Here is a 6,000-nt window from a genome sequence, read left to right on the forward strand (position 1 = left end):
TCTATATGATATTTAGTTCTAGTGGTCCAAGCTCTGGGAACTGCTGTGGTGGGGTGGAGTTGTAACAACCTGCATTTAAAGAGTCCATTTAGGCATCATAAGCTATCACGTGGCAAAGCTAATAAGGCCCTAACCTTATAACCTTAAAAACACAATCCCTGAGAGCTTGTCAGAACCCAGTGCGTTGGAGCCTCCCACTTTGTCTCTCCTTTGAAGTAGATGGGAACTCAAGGAGCAAAGAACCTGTTTCGGAAGAAAGCTCCGGGCCATTTCTGCCCCCTGTGTTCTCATGATTTTCTCTCAGGAAACACACACTTTGAATGGCAGACTTTTCATTTTGCCCCAGGTGACATACTAAAAATAGTTCAAAATATTCACCTAAGACCAGAATCTCAGCCTTTTAGTTTTAGGTAAAAATGAAAATTTTGGAATGCACAGGATGTTAATATCTTAAATAAAACATGTACCTTTTAATAGAGAAACTTATGGGCTGACTCCAGAATGTGATACTATCCATCCTGATGGGAAAAACTTAAATATTACCAAACTTTTGAATCTTAAATTATGTATTTAAATTGCATTTTTAACTAACTATAGCTGCTTCTCTTAAAAGTGGTACCTAAAAAAGTCAATAATGGCAATTCTCATTCCTTAATGGAAATTAAATCATGTAAGCTTCCTAATATCATAAACATATTAAAATTCTTCTCTCTAAAGAATTGCTTCTTTTTTTAAGTGACAACTTTACTGTAATTTTTATGATAAGCACATGAGAGTGTCTCACATTTTCCAAAAACAGGCCGGTGTTGCATAGGTGGGTCTAGGAAAGAATAATGTTGAAAGTTAGTAAGCCACTGTAATTACTTAATTGTGTTAGTACAGTTTCTTGGAAAGAAAATATTGAAATATTATAAATTCCTAGATATTGATAGAATTCAAAAGAATGCATAAAGACATAAAATTATGTCTTTATTTTATAAAAAATAAAGATGTGATATGATTTCTAAATCTTTAAAAACCATAAGACACTAGGCAATGGATAGAGGAAATTCTGGAGAAAATGAAGGTATTCAAAGAAGGATAGTTTCAAAGTTATGTATATTTTGAAGGGTGTATATTTTATTAACATGTGTTGCAAGAATTTATATTCAAGTCACTTGGCAACTATGAACTTGATATGGGCAAAAACAAATTTTATGGAAAAGTCACTCCAAACAGTTACTATTTCAAAGGTTGAGCTAATCATACTAAACCATCCCTATTCCTTCTTCATTTCATGGAAGGAAGCAGCCATGTGAAGCTACACTTGTTATGCAAGCCTAAAAATGTTTGTTGTAAAAAAATAAATAAAATTTTTAAAGGTGTGTTTCCTATGCCACCAGGATTTTTGAAAACTTGTGAAACCCAAACCATTTATCATGTGCATTCAGTACATTCAGATGTATGATTAGGAAGATAATTACATGTTCCTTCCCCACAGTGGAAAAACTTCTCAAGGCTACCAAAAACCTGTCAAGCAATGTAAGTCCTCAGATAATTAGTAGTGGTGTTTTCCTCAAAAGCATAAGAAAATAGCATTTTCATTTTTTATCAATGCAATTTTCAACCTGGTTTTGTTACATACCTATATCTCAAGCATTTCTAACTTGTACTTTTTCAGAAAATAAACCAAAAATATTCCTTTGGCCTTTTCCATCTTCTGACCTTTGTTAACAACAAAAAATGGAGAAAGAGGAGGGGTCTGATTTTTACATGTTTTTCGCGATTAGTTGTTTGTTTTTTTTAATGAAGTGCAAACCAGCTTTTCAAAATGTTTTCTATTTCTTAGCATTCCCAGGGAGTTAATTTAGATAAATGAATGGACTTCCATCAACATATTTATGTTTCCTTGATACTGGTGCTCTGGCCTTGAAGAAGAAAACAAGACTCTCCTGAAAATAAATACAGGTTTTTTCCAAGCATCTGTTTAAATACTATTACAGCAATTTGAACTCAATATGGTAGGAAAGGGAGGCGGTTTTTCTTTCAAATGTCTGTTTTAAAATTCACACTGTCCTAAGGGATGAACTTTCTTGTTTTATTCTAGTATATTCCACAAGGTGGCACTTTGAAGGGGGGTGTGGAATCTGAGCAAGGCTTCTACCTTTATTTTTGTGCACACATTTGACTCTTGCCTAGCGCTTGTTTTCAGGATGATTAATAATCTTCACAGTGTTCTGTAACTCAGATATTTTAGTTGTTAGCTAAGTTCTGAACAACTGTCTGCAAGTAAATTGTTCTTGAGGATGAATAATACACCCATTTTGATTATTTTAGTGTATAAAGAGAGCCTAGTCATTCATTTGGTCATGAAACATTTTTTGAGGTAACTAATTACCTCACTTTTCTAGGTGCAAAGTTACAAAGAGGGACATGCTTATTACTCAAAAGGCAACACTCATCTGTGAAGAGGATAGTTTTGTTAGGAGTGTAAAACTCCTACAGAGGCCGTAGGCAAAATGCCATATCCCCTGTCAGCTGCTTTCACATTCCCTACCATGGTGGCTGTTAGACCGTTAAATTTAAAAATGCTAATTTAAAAAATCAGATGCAGAAACTAAGTAACGCATCAGTTACTATATAGACAAAACTATTTTTTCAAAGAATTGCTATGCTGAAACAGAGCCCTAAAATACTAAAAGACCTGGTAATTTTTACATTTGTATAGTCACAAGTGTAAATTCACAAGAAGTTGTAATTTTTAAAAATTTTCATTAAGCATATGAGCTAATAACTTAGGAGTATACATTAAGTGTTTGATTTCTCCACTTGTGAAGTTCTTTGGCAACTTTACATTATATAAATATATATGTACATACACTTTTTTCCTACACTTTTGTTTTAATTCACAGATCCGCTCAGAGACCCATTATCCGCCACATGATTTTAGTTAATTTTAGAAGTCGTTTTCTTTAACAGTGTCACTGAAATTTAGGAGGAAGGAAATTATTTTTTTTTTCAGAATTTCCTTAGCACAACCCAACGGAAGGCAGTTTATTCCTTCTGAGTGGCAGAAACTCCTTAGTGCCTGCTTCACTTTCCTCCGGAGTAGCCAGCGGGCAAGTCTCAGTAATTCATACTGAATCAAAATACCGCACACACTAGGGGCTGTCAAATCTTCGGCCTCATCCCTCTGCTTAAAATCCCACTAAAGTATTTAGATTCCAGTTTAAGCCCCTAAGTGGAAGGCCGAATTCAAACCTCGAGTTTGTTATCAGTTGGGCCAGTCTGAACTCTTACCTGCTCGCGTTCAAAATTTCCCTCCCACCGAAAGCCTTCCGGGTGCGTTGCGCCGTCACCCCGCCCCTTTGGCAGTAGAGTGGCAGTGGGCGGAGCTGGCTGGGACCCGCCCGCCGCTCACCTGTTAGTGCCTGAAATGATGTACAGACCCGGCGGGATACTGTCCGAGGTCCATGTGCCCTGCTGCTGTCTCAGAGGCATCTGTTCTGCAATCTTAGGAAGTAAAATATCCCTAGAAGCAAACAGGTGTCATCTGTGCGTAAATAAGTACAACACAATTCTCCGAGAGTTCGGGTATAAAGAGATGCTGCTCTGTATGAAGCTATCTACCAGGCATCTCTCAAGCTCTAAGCTCAGCTTTTTTTTTTTTTTTTTTAAAGAGAAGATGTATAATTACAGGAAAGATTTTTTATTTTTTTATTTTCTATCATTCTACATATATGATGGCAAAAGATATGCCTGGAAAAGTTTTGTTTGGAAGATTTGTTTATTTTCTGCTTCATCCTCAGTTGGCAAAAGCTCCTAACTCTTTAGTTTCTAATTTCTTTCTCTTTTTTTCTTCGTCAAGTAGTTAAAGATATGTGAGCAAATTATCTCATGTGGGAGGGAGACTTTCCTGTTTAGAGGAACCTTTTGTGTGAATTGTTTTGTCAAACAAATAATCAACCCCTTCTCTATTTAAGGAGTTTGGACTGTCAAATGTAGGTTTTCTTAAAGGGGACACATAACTGTACATAACGCTATAAAGAACTATGACCGTAGCACTAAACAGCAAGCATAAAGCCACAAGATATATCATTTCTAACTCTCTGTGGTTTCTAGCCAAATCCGTTGAAGTGCTTAGGTTACAGTCCTGAAGAGACCTTTCGTACCCTTACTTGAAAGTTTCTAATCTTAAGTTTTATGAAATGCAATAATATGTATTAGCTAGCAATATTTCTGTGATCACCAGCAACTCCAAATTTGACCTTGAAGTCTCTGGATAATGAAAATAGATCCCAGCAGTAATACACTTCTTGAACACCCCCCCCCCACCAAGTGTATTATATATCTTTCTCATTTTGATCCTGTGTTTGCAACAAATGTATACGGGAATATTTTAGTTCCTTACTTTGTATTCATTTATTTTCCTATGACCAGTAATAAATATACTAGTTAGTACATGGAATCAGTAGCATCAACTACTCCTAGGATCAGCACTTAACAAGGTGGGAAATTTCTATTTCAAGTTGTTCTACATTTGCATAAATTATTTCTATTATTGTTCATGTATATTATTTATTTCTCAATCACACTAGTCCTGTGAAAGTGCAACAGAAGGCAGATCACATTAGGATTTGCATTAAATGCTCATTATCATGGTCTTGACGGAACTCAGAAAATTAAAATTAGACTAAGCCCCCAAATAAGCTGCATGCATTTTAATATGATTAGTAGAATTTAAGTCTAGAGAGATAGTATTTTTGTGTCTAGGTGTTTTATCATTATGTAAAGGAATTAAAGCAAAGGACTTCGTAGTTGTTCTTTTGTCAAGTATGCATATACTATAGTGTGAAATACAGCAAAATTTAAAACTGCAGGTAGCAAAGCATCAAATACTGCCTTAATTTAGGAACTCTGCCAGGTGGCCCTCAGAATAGATGCCAGGCAGAGACAGGTGCCTGGGTGGCGCCTCCTCTTATCTGGCCTGGAAAAGAAGCTTCCCCCACACCATCTAGTACCCTTGTAGGTGGTGTGTCCTATAGTGGGAACAGGTAGCACTGTTGAAAGGAGAGCAGTGTGAGAGTTTTCTATAGAAGCAGACCCGTCAGCATGTGCCTTGAGGCTTCCAGAACATGCCAGATGGAGAAGTCCAAGTTTCCATGCTTCAAGCAACTTGGTTTTGTAGAGAAGCAATCCAGTCTGGTAATTAAAACAAGGATTGCGTATACAGTAGTCAACAATGGGGTTTTAATAACCAACAGTCCCCAACACCTCAAAAGCTTGTTGCATTTCTGGTATTTTAAGTTTTGATCTGAAGGTTAAATGGCAAGTGTGTTGTAGAGAAGAGCAGTATGTGGCAAGAAAAGCACAATGTCTGTAGAGTGCACATTAGAACTAGAGGGTTTTATAGGCTTATCATTTCTGAGATGTGTAAAAGCACGTTTTCACTGTAAAATGTATTAATGTTTCTGCATTCCTATAGGGCCTAGTTAAAACTTTATTCTAGATTTCAGCAAGGGTGTCACAGCCAGTGAGCTATTTTTTTGCTTTTTTTTTTTTTTTTTTTTTTTTTTACTTATTTTTATAATAGAAGATATTTTAAAAGTAGAAGAAAATCTTAATTTGGACATTTGACTTGTTGGTTTCTGTGTTTGAAATCACGGTTCTGGAGATGTAGAGATTGTGCATGTGCATGTCAGATACTAATCTAGGCTGTGTGAACCAGCCCAGGATAACTGATACTCCGCCAGCCTCTGCATCCTTTCCTCCCTTCCTCTGAAGTGCTCCCTGCCCCCTTCCTGGACTGTCCACGTGCTGCTCTCCATCCTCCTCTGCTGTACTTTGGGGTCAGGGACATGATGAGAGATGCTTTAGGCATCCCAGGTATGCCTGTCCAGGCTTGGCCACCACCCCTACTTGACCTTTGGCTGGCCACAGTCATGAAGAGAAGGTTCCTGGTGCTGAGCATAGAGCATGGTCAAGACACCAATCACAAATGCCCTCTAGCATCTTCGTATA

The sequence above is a fragment of the Eubalaena glacialis genome, chromosome 8, assembly GCF_028564815.1.
Source record: "Eubalaena glacialis isolate mEubGla1 chromosome 8, mEubGla1.1.hap2.+ XY, whole genome shotgun sequence".
Classification (NCBI taxonomy): Eukaryota; Metazoa; Chordata; class Mammalia; order Artiodactyla; family Balaenidae; genus Eubalaena; species Eubalaena glacialis.